The sequence below is a fragment of the Melanotaenia boesemani genome, chromosome 7, assembly GCF_017639745.1.
Source record: "Melanotaenia boesemani isolate fMelBoe1 chromosome 7, fMelBoe1.pri, whole genome shotgun sequence".
Lineage (NCBI taxonomy): Eukaryota > Metazoa > Chordata > Actinopteri > Atheriniformes > Melanotaeniidae > Melanotaenia > Melanotaenia boesemani.
In genome coordinates, this window is record NC_055688.1 from 10,804,820 (window position 1) to 10,812,527 (window position 7,708).

Genomic DNA, 7,708 nt, shown 5'->3' on the forward strand with positions numbered 1-7,708 from the left:
GGCCAGCCAATGTGAGGTACATATTAAAAAGAAATAGAAAAGAGGTTTGGAGTGGACTTCAGATTCTGTGGTAACTTGTTCCAGATAATAAGAGAATAAAAACTAAATGCAATTTCTCCTAGTTTAGTTTTCACTCTTGGGATTGAAAGTAAGCTTGATTAACGTAATCTTTCACAGAAGTCTCTGTGATTCATGTGGCGTCAACAGATCTAACATATTTTGGTCCAGAACCATTTAGCGCCATGTACACCAGCAGTTAAAGAAAAAAAAAAGCATTTTAAATAATATGTTTTATTAAGCCATGTTGAGCCATCAGTCCCCTTATATTTTCAGATATATTCTTCTGGTTGTAAAAGGCTGATTTAAAAATAAATAAATAAATAATGCTTCAATATCTGTTAAAATTTAGTTTAGAGTCCAAAATGACATGTTAACATTTTTGTCTTGATCTGTTGATCTTAACATTTCTGACTGAAGTTCATCTCTATTTCCAAAGACCATAATATTAATGTAGCTTGATATAGCTAAAGAAAATTCTTGCAGATTCAAGTAATGATTTGACTGAGGTATGAACTTAATCTTTATATGGAACCAGAGTCCCCTGGTACAACAGTAATATGGAGCTGAGTGTCAACATAATCAAGCAGAGATATTTTGTTTTGCATATGGAGACTGAACAAAAGGTCCCAAAATGGTGCCTTGGGAAACTCTGCAGGTAATTTTGGTTTGTGTAAATATTTGGTTACGAATTGATAAGAAATAGTCCCTGTCTTTCAAGCAGAATTCAAACCAGTTCAGAACTAAAGAATCTCACCCAACTTTCCAGTTGGTCTAATAAGATTTTGTGGTCCTGTGCCAAAAACTGCACCAAGATCTAACAGAACTAAGGCAGGACCTCTACCACCATTTGTGTTTAGATAGATGTCATTTGAAGCTTTGATGAGGGCAGTTTCTTTGTTCAGAAAATGTATTTAAAATGTCCCCAGAATAATCAAGCTGCTTTTGATGACAAGATGGAAAGATACGATAATTAACCCTTTAGGCAACAGAGTTTATTCAGAATAAACTGTAAAATTTTGATATCAAGAATCCAAAATGCTGTAGCTTGGAAGTGGTTAGAGACAAAGCCATCTAGTAAATGACAAAAAAGTTAAATATATGAATCTGCCGTTATGAAGGGAATAAATTTACTCATCTCTTTTGCATATTGAACAAGAATCAGCATATAGCTGAGAAAATAGTTCATCAACAGTGGAAAAGTGTTTTGTGCATGTTTTCTCTCTGACAATGTTTTTTCAAAGTCTTTCGAAGTCAGTTGTTCTCATAAACTTTGAATAGACCCCTTTGTGAATAAATAATAAACTTTGGCACTGTTATGTGGTTAACACAACAACAACACTCATTGCAGACAGTGTGAATGGAGCATGTCATGTTTACTCATGTTTAATTGATTAAATTTCCTATTATACATTCATTTCTGCAAAATAAAATGTTAAATTTAGGACTATTTAGTAAATTAACACATTTGCTAAAGGAATGTGGCCAAATAATTCCTAAAATGCTTCATTTCTTGGTACTGCAATGCCAAAACATCTTTAAAGTGAAATCACAAATTTGAAGGCCTAAAATTCAGACATGGACTTCAACAAGTAAAATCAAACAAACAAACAAATATCTTGAATTCACAGTGTTTGCCTTTATTGTATAGAAAAAGTACAAATAAATTAAATAAAAGAAAAATGGTTTTACTTGCCTATTTCTCTGGTCATCATTAGCAATAAAATACTAATAATCTGTTCTGTGATCATCACATTCTACATTTACAATCTGAAGATTTCAGATAGAAACAGAAAAAAAAGGCAGATTTTCTTTTTTCATGAGAAAATATATTAGAATTAAATTGTGCCCTACCTCCTTTCTTATAATAAATATTATAGTAGTCCAGCTGTCCTCAGAGGCTCTATGATGTAATTTCTATCAAGCTGTTGCTTTTACCACCGCTAATGCGTGCACCTCCACCCCTGTTTTCTTTGATGTTATTCTTGTTTTTTTTTTTTTGTTTTTTTCCAAGATGATCAACAGGGGGCGCTATCTGCACAGTTATGACATTGAGGCCCTCCTGACTCCCTTTTCTCTGCCAGTGAAGGTCTTTCAAGGTTATGATGATGCACGGTGCAGCACCACTTCAATCTGCAGGGTTTGATTGTTTTGGGCAATCGTGCCATAATCCCACTGTGAGCCCCCATCCACATTGGAAATGAATCTGGCAACAAAAAACACAGCAGATCCTGCTTGGTTTCATTTTCCTTTGCAGATGGAGAAATATATTGGGATATGATGAGGAGCAGGAGCTGAGGATGGGGTGGGGGAGGTGGAGAGGTGTTTTCACACAATAACATAATACCACATTTCCTCTGAATATATTAACAAGAAAGCAGAAGAAAGACGTCAGTATATGTTTTGTCATCTTCTGGCATGACTGCCAGACAATAAGAGCCAATGAGGTAGATGTCACCACGCTGGAGGAATGACAGCAACACAAAAGGCTGTAATGTAATCACTTCATCCTTTGTAGGAAAAACAAAGAAGACTACATTTATGTGAGGTGCTGGGTTGGATATGCATTAAAGTTCCCAGCATAATTAGTACTTATTACCACCAGAAAAAACAACAACCCAAAAGATAGACTTTTATTCATTTTGCCAGGACACGAAAAACATTTTTCTGGCTGGGATAACATCTAGTCATGTCCTGTTTTCATGCCAAACAGACAAATGTCTATGAGAGTGAATTACCAAATGTTCAGCTGGTCAGATGTCCCATTTAACTCCTCTTTTCTCTGTTTCATCTCCAATGAATAATTATTTGTTGTAATCTTTAAATTTGTCCTGAGTATTAGTCCTCTTGACTTCCTAAAGGTCTTACAGAGACATTGCCTGCTTTATATTTCAAAACTAATTTTCAGTCCAGTCCCTGAACATTTTGTGTGTGTGTGTGTGTGTTTTTCTTTTTGTTTGATTGTTAATCCAACTTAATACTGATTGTTGAATCATTCAGTTTACTAGGTACCTCACTCAAGAGATGAACCTGTGATGTGTAAACTGTATGCTGTTTGTATGTTTTGCCACTAGCCTACTGCAAAGAAATAACTGGTTCTGATTTCTATTGCTGAACCTATGATCAAATGCCAGAGAAAACATAGTTTGACAGACATACAACAGTATTTCTTTTTCCACCAACAACATGATTCCCAAAGAGCCAGAAGCTAAAAACATGTCTTAATCTTTATAAAAAATGAAAGAAATCTGGACAAGTGGACATCAATAATAGAAGATGATGGCCTAAATCTACAGCAGATGAACAGGATCTGAAGTGATCTTCTTAAGAAATAGAAATAAATTCAAGAAATACCTGAGACAGAGTTGATCTATCAACTAGCCAAAACCTTATCAGAAATGGTCTCTATGAAAGGTGCCTGTCAAGAAGCCATTCTTAGAAAGGGAAACAGGGAGAATAGGCGGAAGTTCGCCAGATGACCCAAGAACTGGACTGAAAATATGTGGCAACAGGTCTGATGGAGTGATAGATCCTCCCCAGAGCCTGGACCTCAACATTATCTAAATGTAGGATCTTTTTGACAGAACATGGAACAAAAGGCACCCAAACCTTCAAAGAAGAGCTTTGTAGAGTCCTCCAAAAAGCCTGGAAAACTATTTCTGAAGACTACTCAAAGAAATTACACGAAAACTTGTTTACAAGGGTTTGTGTTGAAGAATAAAGCTGCTCATACAATTTATCAACTTAGAATACAATGAACTGTTTTGCCTGATATTGATTTTTTTTATCTATGTTTGAACATGTTTCAGTAATTTGTTGCATTTGTTTAATGTCTTCCTGGAAATTTTTAAAGAAAGCTGGAGTGTCTAAAGAGTTTTTGCACAGCACTGTGCATACGCAGTTATCTTTAAATCTCACTTTTGCAAAACATCAAACACAATTTATAATTTCTGGAACGACCTTGGAAAATCTTTGGAAACCATTTAAAATGCTAAACCAAAATGGATATTCAGCCACGTTGAATACTCAGCTCTCACAAAGCATAAGGTCTTGTTGTGGAGATGAATAGATGAATGAATCAATAGATGACAATTCTGCAGAGTGAGGCAGGAGGAGAGATGGATGAGGCCGAGGAAGAAATGGAGGAAAATAAGGGCATCAAGGGATCAATGCGGGATTGGATGTGTTGTGACAGGCCATTTTCCCAGCATGGGAAAGGGATAGTGTAATGTGGATTTGACAGAAAGTCCAGACTGTAAAGGTGATTTCAGACTGCTGCTTTATTTTTTATTTTTTTTTAATCCATTCTTGCTATTATTATTATTATTATTATTATTATTATTATTATTAGTTTTGCCAGTGTGTTGTAGACGTTTTTATTATGCCTTTATGTTTCCATCTTATTCTGGGGTTTTAGAGACAGAGACACAATCTAAGACAACCTGAACTTCAGCTACAACAAAATATTGCAAACATATTCTCATGAGAATGGAGTTGCTTGCTGTTTGTCACAGCTGAGATTTAGTAGCACTTTGTAATTTCTTTTAATAGGGGAAAATACAGATAAGAATAACTTACCCATAACAGTAAATCTTTGCAGCGTCTTGTCAGATAAAGAGGGGATTACAAATGCAGTACTGCTGGAGGAGGATATACTGGCTTTTAACAGATTGGAACAGAGAAAAAATCTTGCATGTTTACTTTTCTGTTGAGAGCTCATCAACATCAGAAGCAGTTTTAGGAAAAGCAGAAATCAAATGCTGAGATTTTGATATGTAAGTAAATGTATAACATAGGTTTATGATCCAGATCAGGCATGGAAAATATAAATACATGGCAGTTTTCTGGTCAGTAAGAAGCCAGATCTTCTGAATATGAGTTGTTAGTGAACATTAATACCCTGTGACAGATTCCAACATTGTAAATAAAGAGTTTTCATATTGGCAACATTGGCGCTGTGAGAGATTAGATGAATTTATGTAAATATTTTCAAACCTTTCACAACCTTATTCCATATTCCTAAATATGGAATCCCTCAGGGTTCCATCTTAGGCTCACTCATATTCTTTATGCACATGCTCCCCCTTTCTTTCAGTTTCTGGCAAACACATTTCTCATTTCACTGTTAGTTTTATCTCTGTGTTCCTCCTCTTCATATCATTTATTAATAAAACAGTTTAGCTGTCGTCATTAAATTATATCTAAAGTCAACCTATGCTGATTTTCAATGTGCTATTTGAATAACACAATTTGGCTGTTTGCCCCTTTGCTAACAGGTTTTTTATGTATGTGAAAGCAATATGAACCCTGTCCTCAATTTTTTTCTGTTCAAAATATGAAAAAAAACCTTTAACATTTTTGTAAGTCTTACAATAAAAATGACCAAATTGGTGTCATCTGAACATCCCATTGGTGGCAGTTGGGACAGACAACTAATATGAGCAAAAGTAATATAATAGTATTTACTTTTACAAACCACAAAGTACTCTTAAGGCTAATTTATTCTCCCTTTATGAACGTTAATGGGTACGTCTGCCAAACGTTGTCAAATGTCGCCGCCCATACACTCCCATGCGTCCTTTATGTTGGCATGCTTGTTGGACAATTCATGCGCAGAGTTCAGCGTTACATATATTGTGACTACTTTTTCCTCTATGTTCCTGTCACTGGTGGCACATGAGCTATACTGCAAACACACCAACAATTTCTGGTGGTGCTGCTCCATATCTCTGCATTTGGTTACACATCCACAACTTGTCTGAAATATTGTATACGTGCTGAAATATGCATGACATGAATGCAGAAGATGGACAGTGGGCTTGGTCTGTATGCAGACAGTACAACAGCTGTTTTTTTATATTTTATTTTATTTTATTTGGGTTACATTCATTCAATAACAATTTAACTCTTAACTAAAGCAATTTTACAAGTCTTGTAAACAAGTACAAGTACTTTTTGATTGTTTATAGTTAAGCAAGTTCCACCTATCTGAGAAGATGTATTCTGTCCATGCTCATCTACCAGAGACTGCGTTAAGCAAATAATACGCATAAGCCTTTATTAGAAATAAAACATGTCACTGGCACTGTGATTTTTGTGACACAGACAGATATAAAAAGACTACAGTCAAGCTGCTGCAGGATGGTGTGCACCAACATGATCACAACATGAGCCAGAGATAAAAAATCTGATTAGCCAAACATGTACAACCCAACCTCATAGTTTATTTATAGTCCTATTTCTGTCATGGGTCTGTAATGTGAAGTTGCATAGAGCATGCAAGTTAAAATTTCATGTGTTTTTGTGCACTGCTCCTTTCACAACCTTTCAAGTAACCAGCTGAGAGAATTGCAAATAGTAAGTCTGAATGAAAAACATCTAAATCAGATAACAAAGCCTCATTTCTTTGTTTGGTTTTGTTTATGTCTCTTTGAGAGCTTTGCCCTTGAGCGTTCCTGGTGGCTGAACACAATAAGCAAGGGTCCATTAATTTGTGGTTCAGAAGCTACTCGCTAATGGCTGATTTTTTCACCAGACAATCAACCCTTGAGTCAAGAGTGGTAGTGGGTGGAGGGAGTGTGTTTGTGAGTGTAGATGAAAGGTTGGTGATACTGCAGGGGTAGCAGTAGTGGTGGTGGAGGGCGTTGATCGTCCAAGCAGTAAATCTTGATGAATCTTCCCCCATAGGCTGGTTGTTTCTCCAGTCTTAGCTTCCACCCTATTGGCATGCCCATTATTCTTAATAGATCCATGAGAAAGCCAAAAGGGACTCGCTAGAAAACCTTTATTGATAGTTTCAATCTTTTTGACACAGAAAACAGGAAATAGGAGCAATGCTGCATCTGTAGAGCAAGACTAAGCTTGTTGGAGAGGAGGTGCAGAAACCCATACAAAGAATTTGTAAAGGGGTTTGTTCATGCTGCATCGAAGTGCGATAAATTACAGGTCATCAAGGTGATAAAGCACCAAGCTTGAAATGGGATTGTGCCTGTAAGGCGGTGTATCAAGCAGGTCACATGTAAACTGATATATGTTAGTCCCTGAACAGTCTGGATAAGAGAGATACGTGTAGGGCATGTCTACCCGTGACAATGTAAATAGAGGCTATCCACTTACCCAGTGAATGCTGCTGTCTCTCCTCTGCTGAAAGGCTCCAGCAGCCATGTTCTATTTACCAAAAAGAAACACACCCACAAAGTGCTGACACAAGTGGATGGTTTTGAGTGGGGTAAGCGTTCTCTTTTCATTGACAGAAGGGCCTATTTTGTTCCAGTCTATACCTGTTCCACTATCTGCACTCATGTAAATCTACAACCCGAGGCATCTTGTTTGTCAGGTCATTTAGGAGTTCACTTAAGGGCTTCACAGACGTTCAGAATAATTTTACAGATTTTATTCAGTGGGTATGAGGATTAAGGGCATGCTTTTTGAGAATTTTCATGCAGCTTTTGGGTCACAACACCTATCATAAAGATGTAGTTGTTAAATTAAGGTGAAAAAGATGTTGAGGGCAAAATGCTGTGGGTTGAACCTACTGTTATAGAACTATGTAATAAGAAAAAGTGAAAGAAACCTGGGACAACATACACTTATACATAAGATACAGCAGTGAAATACAGATGTTCTACACTGGGGTCTGCCTTGGTCACTA